Source organism: Bufo gargarizans, chromosome 4, assembly GCF_014858855.1.
Source record: "Bufo gargarizans isolate SCDJY-AF-19 chromosome 4, ASM1485885v1, whole genome shotgun sequence".
Classification (NCBI taxonomy): domain Eukaryota; kingdom Metazoa; phylum Chordata; class Amphibia; order Anura; family Bufonidae; genus Bufo; species Bufo gargarizans.
The window spans coordinates 3,538,702-3,548,161 of NC_058083.1; positions in this window are offsets into that span (position 1 = coordinate 3,538,702).

Here is a 9,460-nt window from a genome sequence, read left to right on the forward strand (position 1 = left end):
AGGTGTTGCACAAGAGTTATTGGCAAATGGGGATGAAATTTGAGAATTTCCTTTTTTGCCCAATTTTCCATTTTAACCCATTTTTTCCACTAACAAAGCAAGGGTTAACAGCCAAACAAGACTGTATCTTTATTGCCCTGACTCTGCCGTTTACAGAAACACCCCATATGTGGCCGTAAACTACTGTACGGCCACACAGCGGGGCGTAGAGTGAAAGGTGCGCCGTTTGGTTTTTGGAAGACAGATTTTGCTGGACTGGTTTATTTACACCATGTCCCATTTGAAGCCCCCCTGATGCACCCCTAGAGTAAAAACTCCATTAAAGTGACCCCATCTAAGAAACTACACTCCTCAAGGTATTCAAAACAGATTTTACAAACTTTGTAAACCCTTTAGGTGTTGCACAAGATTTAATGGAAAATAGAGATACAATTTCAAAATTTCACTTTTTTGGCAGATTTTCCATTTTAATTTTTTTTTCCAGTTACAAAGCAAGGGTTAACAGCCAAACACAACTCATTATTTATGGCCCTGATTCTGTAGTTTACAGAAACACCCCATATGTGGTCTTAAACCGCTGTACGGGCACACGGCAGGGCACAGAAGGAAAGGAATGCCATACGGTTTTTGGAAGGCAGATTTCACTGGACTGTTTTTTTTTGACACAATGTCCCATTTGAAGCCCCCCTGATTCAACCCATAGAGTAGAAACTCCAAAAAAGTGACCCCATTTTAGAAACTACGGGATAGGGTGGCAGTTTTGTTGGTACTAGTTTAGGGTACATATGATTTTTGGTTGCTCTTTATTACACTTTTTGTGAGGCAAGGTAACAAGAAATAGCTTTTTTGGCACCGTTTTTTTTGTTATTTACAACATTCATCTGACAGGTTAGATCATGTGGTAATTTTATAGAGCAGGTTGTCACGGACGCAGCGATACCTAATATGTATACTTTTTTTATTTATTTATGTAAGTTTTACACAATGATTTCATTTTGAAAACAAAATAAATGTTTTAGTGTCTCCATAGTCTAAGAGCCATAGTTTTTTCAGTTTTTGGCCGATTATCTTAAGTAGGGTCTCATGTTTTGCGGGATGAGATGACGGCTTGATTGGCACTATTTTGGGGTGCATATGACTTTTTGATCGCTTGCTATTACACTTTTTGTGACGTAAGATGCTTTTTTTACACCGTTTTTATTTTTATTTTTTTACGGTGGTCACCTGAGGGGTTAGGTCATGTGATAGTTTTATTGAGCCGGTCGATACGGACGTGGCGATACCTAATATGTATACTTTTTTTAATTTATGTAAGTTTTACACAATGATTTCATTTTTGAAACAAATGACTGTTTGATTGTTACAATTTTGGCGTACATGTGACTTTTTTGATCACTTTTATTACCCTTTTTTGGGGAAGTAAGGTGGGCAAAATTTCTATTTCATCATAGTTTTTTATTTTTTATTTTTATGGCATTCACCGTTCGGGTAAAGTAACATGACCGTTTTATAGATCAGGTCGTTACGGACACGCAATACCAAACGTGTAGGGAATTTTATTTTTTTCATTTTTAATCAGTGAAAAATGTGTTTTTTGATTTTTACTTTTCACTTTTTTTTTTACCCAGACCCACTTGGTTCTTGAAGATCCAGTGGGTCTGATGTCTGTATAGTACAGTACAATACACTATATAGGGTATTGTACTGTATTTTACTTACACTTTGTCTGAACAGATCTATGCCTTCAGCACAGATCTGTTCAGCACCATGGACAGCAGGATGCCTGAGAAGGCGTCCTGTTGCCATGGGAACCTTCCCCGTCTGCTCAGTTGTGGCCACAACTGCGCAGATGGGGAAGGGTAAGGACGGGGCTGTCTGGGAGCTCTCTCCCTCTCCCATCGGGGGGCTGCAAAGGCACAGCAGCCCCCCGATCGGAGAGGGAGGGAGCTGTACGGACCGCGGTATGGAAAGGGTTAAATGGCTGACATCGCATCACCGATGTCAGCCGTTTATACCATGGTGTCAGCAATGTGCTGGCACCCTGGTATACCCACTAACCACCAACGATTATTCAAGGGGAGGCGGGCGGGGGATCGCGATCCCGTCTGCCTTACCTCCCGCACCGCCCGCAACCCTCCCCCTGCACCTCCCGTCGCCATAAAATCATCCAGGGGTGCAGGGGGGTGAAACATATATATTTTGGGCATTATAAAGTTTCGGATCAGAAACTGCAAAAAGCGCATCAAACCGCAAGTCTGAATTGACATGGGGGGGGGGTCATGGGACTCCCCCGCGCATTTAGCCTAGGTGCCTGCTCAATGATTTGAGCAGGCACCTTGTTCCGATCACTGCCGGCCGGGCGGCAGTGATCGGAACAACACATGACGTACTGGTACGTCATGTGTCCTTAAGAGGTTAAAGGACCTGCTGAGATCATTTCAGTCTTGTTAACTCAGGTGAGACTGTTCACGAGCACAAGGCTAGAGATCATTATTTCAGGCTGATTGGGTTAAAATCGCAGACTTGACATGTTAAAAGGAGGGTGATGCTTGAAATCATTGTTCTTCCATTGTTAACCATGGTGAGCTGCAAAGAAACGCGCGCAGCCATCATTGCGTTGCATAAAAATGGCTTCACAGGCAAGGATATTGTGGCTACTAAGATTGCACCTCAATCAACAATTTATAGGATCATCAAGAACTTCAAGGAAAGAGGTTCAATTCTTGTTAAGAAGGCTTCAGGGCGTCCAAGAAAGTCCAGCAAGAGCCAGGATTGTCTCCTAAAAAGGATTCAGCTGCGGGATCGGAGTGCCACCAGTGCAGAGCTTGCTCAGGAATGGCAGCAGGCAGGTGTGAGCGCATCTGCACGCACAGTGAGGCGAAGACTTTTGGAAGCTGGCCTGGTGTCAAGAAGGGCAGCAAAGAAGCCACTTCTCTCCAAAAAAACATCAGGGACAGATTGATCTTCTGCAGAAAGTTTGGTGAATGGACTGCTGAGGACTGGGGCAAATTCATTTTCTCCGATGAAGCCTCTTTCCGATTGGGGCATCTGGAAAAAGGCTTGTCTGGAGAAGAAAAGGTGATCGCTACCATCAGTCCTGTGTCATGCCAACAGTAAAGCATCCTGAGACCATTCATGTGTGGGCTTGCTTCTCATCCAAGGCAGTGGGCTCACTTACAATTTTGCCCAAAAACATAGCCATGAATAAAGAATGGTACCAAAACACCCTCCAACAGCAACTTCTTCCAACAATCCAACAACAGTTTGGTGAAGAACAATGCATTTTCCAGCACGATGGAGCACCGTGCCATAAGGCAAAAGTGATAACTAAGTGGCTTGGGGACCAAAACGTTGACATTTTGGGTCCATGGCCTGGAAACTCCCCAGATCTTAATCCCATTGAGAACTTGTGGTCAATCCTCAAGAGGCGGGTGGACAAACAAAAACCCACTAATTTTGACAAACTCCAAGAAGTGATTATGAAGGAATGGGTTGCTATCAGTCAGGAATTGGCCCAGAAGTTGATTGAGAGCATGCGCAGTCGGATTGCAGAGGTCCTGAAAAAGAAGGGCCAACACTGCAAATACTGACTCTGCATAAATGTCATGTGATTGTCGATAAAAGTCTTTGAAACGTATGAAGTGCGAGTAATTATATTTCACTACATCACAGAAACAACTGAGACAAAGACCTAAAAGCAGTTTAGCAGCAAACTTTGTGAAAACTAATATTTGTGTCATTCTCAAAACTTTTGGCCACAACTGTATATGACTTTTTAATCGCTTGGTATTACACTTTTTGTGATGTAAGGTGACAAAAATGGCTTTTTTGACACACTGTTTATTTATTAATTTTTTTACCTGAGGGGTTAGGATATGTGATATTTTTATAGAGTAGGTTCTTATGTCTCCATAGTCTGAGAGCCATAGTTTTTTTTTTTTTTTTGGGCAATTGTCTTAGGTAGTGTCTCATTTTTTGCAGGATGTGGTGACTGTTAGATTGGTCCTATTTTGAGGGGCATATCCATTTATTTATTTTTTACGGTATTCACCTGAGGGGTTAGGTCATTTTGATATTTTTATAGAGCCGATCGTCACAGACATGGCAATACCTAATATGTATACTTTCCTTTATTTATTTAAGTTTTACACAATAATATAATTTTTTAAACAAAATAAAAACATTTTAGTGTCTCCATAGTCTGAGAGCCAAAGTTTTTTTTTATTTTTTGGCCGATTGTCATAGGTAGGGTATAATTTTTTGCAGGATGAGATGACGGTTTGATTGGCACTATTTTGCTGAGCATATGACTTTTTGATCGCTTGCTATTACACTTTTTATGATGTAAGGTGACAAAAAATGGCTTTTGACACCATTTTTATTTTATTTATTTTGCAGTGTTCTCCTGTGGGGTTAGTTCATGTGGTATTTTTATAGTGCAGGTTGTTACGGATACAGCGATACCTAATATGTCTACTTTTTTTTATTTATTTAAGTTTTACACAATAATATTATTTTTGAAACAAAAAAAAATTTGGTTTTAGTGTCTCCATATTCTGAGAGCCATAGTTTTTTTTATTTTCTGGGTGATTGTCTTAGGTAGGGTATCATTTTTGCGGGATCAGATGACGGTTTCATTGGCACTATTTTGGGGTGCGTATGACTTTTTGATCGCTTAATATTACACTTTTTGTGATGTAAGGTGACAAAAATGGCTTTTTTGACAGTTTACATATTTTTTTATTTTTTTTTTACGGTGTTCACCTGAGGGGTTTATTAGGATGTGTATTTAATATATTGTGTATTGTCATCATGTCTCTCAGTGTCAGGGTAAACCATTGGAGTGGATATCTTCCCGTGTATGTCCTGTCACAGCCACTGGAGATAATGACGTTGTCACGTAAATAAACATACATGTGGATCATAGTAACTTTATCTGGCATTGATCACTGAGCAAGGCTGGATAAGGTTCGCTCCAGTGGTGATAGGATACATGTGTTTGTAAGCAGGCTATGTTCTCATCTTCTTATGTCATCACTTCCTGTGTGTCATCACTTCCTGTATCCTTGGGCCAGCCCCTTTTACACCTTTTGTGAGTAAATAAAAGAAACAGACTGGGCAGGGAGAAGGGGCAGTGCTCAGCAAGAACTCAAAATGGTAACACCTGGGTCTGACTCTGACTGCGGTGGAGGGAATAGGGATTTACCTTTCCTTACACAAACTTTGATGCGAGCGGATTACAACTATTAATATTTCTACAACAGTTTGGCGAGCTCAGGTAGGGAGATAATTTTTTCCCCCGTTATCAGCAGAACTTAAAGGAGACACAGCTTAGTTTTCAAAAAGCAAAAAAGGCCGGCATAAGGTAATATCCTTTCCTTACTCTCATTATTGAGAAAGTTTTTCTCTTTGTGAACTGAAATCTGTGTCCTCCAATCTGCTGATATCAGAAAAAAATCTACTTAAAGAACCTTTTGGTGTATGTGGTACTGGGGTGTAAGGATAAGGTAAGCGCTTTTCTGTTGTGTTGATTGTACGGAGGTTGTATGATGAGATAGTGTGCTGAGCAGCACAGGGTATAATTTGGATTTTGTAGACACTATCTTGATTTCCTTTTTGAAGACCATGTGGTTTGTCGGCCATTTTATTTTTCTTTGTGTGTGTCAAGCCATGTGCTTTCGCCGGCCATCTTTAATTTCCATAGTGTGGTGTGAAGAACATGTGCTTTGGCAGACATCTTGGTGAGTTGGTGCTGCAAGTTTTAACAAGGAATTTATTTAGTTTTGGTGTTTATGGAAAGCGATTTGATTGTTTTTGCCTCAAATGTCAGTTTTGTCCAGAATAGTTATCTTGTCTTTTTGTAACCTTTCTATGTACAGTTTGATTTTGTTTTGATAAGTTTTGTGCTGATATCGGTTTAGTGTTCGGTTATGGTATAGCGCAGTGACCCGTCTGATACAGGAATCATCGTGTGAGCATTAGTGGCAGTTTAGCGGTGAAATTGTCCTATAGTTGATGATTCTGCTTAATGTTTGTATATCTGTGGCTGTTACACTGAATTGTAGAATGGTTTGGCATAATTAATACGGGTGTGACGAAACCAACCTCGCCACAGTGTTTTGGAGGGGGCTGGTTGCCAGCCTCCTGCCTCAGGATTATGGCCCATACTAACTTTAAAGAACACAGGCCGGCCGCACAGCTTAAATCTGTCTTTGGAATGGTATTTTGTTATGTGAGGGCACCCAGATGGCTAGTTTAATTGTATTCGTGTGGTCTGAGTGTCATTCGCCTAACGATATGCACTCAGACTTGAGCTATCTGGGAATATGTTAAATGTCTGTGGTTGCTGGGAGGGTGTGACATTGTGTGTTTAACTGGTGATTTCTGTCCTGTTGTCCCCACATGTGTATTAGCGATCTCCCCTTTGTCCTGAGAGATAATTGGATTATCCCTCGGTTGTCTCTGGGGCAGAGAGGAGGAAACCATGATGCATTGTGGGGATGTGCTGTATCTGTTCGGTGTGTCGCAGTCTCCATTCTGGTCCCCTGGGGGCGTGTCCACCAGATATGGACCTGCATAAATACGGGCGAGTAGCCCTCAATAAAGGGTTCCTGTTTTATCCTTCATCATGCTGAGACTGGTGTTTGGATAACTGATCAAAACTGGGGGATTGCTATATGCTGACGATTTGCTATACTCCCCTGGCATAACTACTAGCTCTTGTAAGAGCTGTTCCTGCTCTCTGGCTGTAGGAGAGGTTCACCTGCTGGAGCCTGGAGCCTTGTCGTAGGTCCAGCGTGGGTGGAGGACGGTGAGACCCCAACCAAGCTGCGGCGGTTCGTGGGGTCTGCAGTGCGTACGGTGTCAAGTGGAGTGCTTGGAGTCCTCGGAAAGCACTAGGAGCATCTATCGACGGAGGTACCCGGTCAGGGTGCTAGGAGATCCGTTACATTGGTGGCAAGCAGTGGGATGGCGTCCTAGTGTGAGGAGAAGCAGCTCGGAGACACCGTTCGTGGAGTATATTGAGGGCAACGCTAGTATCCGTACAGCGCCCCTGGCTACAGCAATATGGATCCCGTTGGTTCCTGCACAGCATTCAATGAGGAAGATCACCCGGATTACAGGGATGCCGTGCGGAAAGGCGTATGGCACGAGGCCCTGGAGGACGTGCAGCGTCGGAGGGGTGAGAGTCTTCCCAGTGAGGAGCAGAGATTACGAATGCGATTGGCGCTACGACTACCTCTACTGGGAGAGCAACCATTGATGGAGTGGGTGTCAGAGCTTGAGACACTGGTATGGCAGGAAACCTGGCTGGATGACGCTTACCAAGCACTATGGTGGGACACAGTACGACAGTCTCCATGGATAGAGGAGTACGCCAAGCCCGAAGGTGAGGAATATAATTGCCCTGGGTTATTGTGGGAGTCTTTTGAAGACATTGAATTTGGGAGCACAGAAGAATCTAGATTTTGGGACATTACTGAATACAGGTGGGATTTGCACAATTGGCCTACAACTAGTGGGGTGGGGGCAGATCTGAACTTTCTAGTCCAAAGGGAGTGGGAGCTGGAGCAAGATTATCAACAGTTGTTTTGCTCCATTCAAGCCCAGCACAAGATACAAGACAGTTGGATACCAGGCCAAGACCTGCAGCCCTACCCCTGGAAGTCACAGCTGAGGTATCCCCTACTTCCTCACCAACTGTGGAGGTAGGGGACTTCATAGACTGGTACTGGGAGGAACCCCAGTCGGCAGGTGGAGATGGGACCGTAGACACTCCACCGTCCCAACAGGGTGGCTGGGCAGGCGGCCCAGATCCCCAACTGCCACTGGGATTACAGGGAGAGGAGATTGTTGGTCCCTCATCTCTGCAACAACCAGAATCACTGGTAGTGGAGACAGCCGGTCTCACTACCCTGCGGCAGTATACTCTACCGGGAGAGGAGACAGTTTGTTTCTCTCCCCAGAGGCAGATGGGGTATCCAGAGGAGGGGGTAAGTGATAGCCCCCCTCCACAGCTCTCTCCCAGCCCAATACTGAGGGTAGTGGGTACGGCTTTAAACCCCACTGACCCCTCTCCAGCAGAAGAGCTGGCATCAGAGCAAAGCGCCGCTGGCCTCTGCCCTAACCGTTCATTTACTACCCAACCGGAGTTGGCACCATGCACCCCAGCTGAAGTGCTGGCATCAGGGCAGAGCGCCGCTGGCCTCTGCCCTCCCCTATCCTCTTCTCCAGAGCCGGACTTCCCACAGCCTACCCCAGCAGAAGAGCTGGCATCTGGGCAGAGCGCAGTTGGCCTCTACCCTCCCCTATCCTCTTCTTCAGAGCCGGACTCCCCACAAGCTACCCCAGCGGAAGAGCTGGCATCTGGGCAGAGCGCAGTCGGCCTCTGCCCTCCCCTATCCTCTTCTTCAGAACCGGTCTCTATCCCCAACCACAGGGGGACAGCACCCCTAACTTCGATGGTGCAGATGGGACCGCGGTCTCTGCACCAGGCCTACCAGGTTACTGGACGGCCGGTTCAGATCCCCCACCAACCCTGCAGGAATGCCTAGAGGAGGAGGTAAGCGATTCCTCCTCTCCACAGCCGATCTGCGACAAGGTCCTGGGGATAGGATTTCCTGATCCCATCCCAGCGGAAGAGCTGGCATCTGGGCAGAGCGCAGTCGGCCTCTGCCCTCCCCTATCCTCTACTCCAGAGCCGGACTTCCCACAGGCTACCCCAGCGGAAGAGCTGGCCTCTGGGCAGAGCGCAGTCGGCCTCTGCCCTCCCCTATCCTCTTCTCCACAGCCGGACTTCCCACAGGCTACCCCAGCGGAAGAGCTGGCATCTGGGCAGAGCGCAGTCGGCCTCTGCCCTCCCCTATCCTCTTCTTCAGAGCCGGACTCCCCACAAGCGACCCCAGCGGAAGAGCTGGCATCTGGGCAGAGCGCAGTCAGCCTCTGCCCACCAAGTACCTACAGCTCCAAGCTGGAGAACCACAAGGCAGCAAGGAGTCGCAGATGCCCACTCAACAGCTGGGGACATACAGAACAGAGCCAGGCCCCAAAATTCAACAGGTCCAGTATGGGGTTGTGGTTGGACTGCCAGACTAACTCAGGTACTGACCGTGAGGTCAGGTATCTGGTTAGTCTTCCCTGGAAGGGGGAGATGTGTGACGAAACCAACCTCGCCACGGTGTTTTGGAGGGGGCTGGTTGCCAGCCTCCTGCCTCAGGATTATGGCCCATACTAACTTTAAAGAAGACAGGCCGGCCGCACAGCTTAAATCTGTCTTTGGAATTGTATTTTGTTATGTGAGGGCACCCAGATGGCTAGTTTAATTGTATTCGTGTGGTCTGATTGCCATTCGCCTAATGATATGCACTCAGACTTGAGCTATCTGGGAATATGTTAAATGTCTGTGGTTGCTGGGAGGGTGTGACATTGTGTGTTTAACTGGTGATGTCTGTCCTGTTGT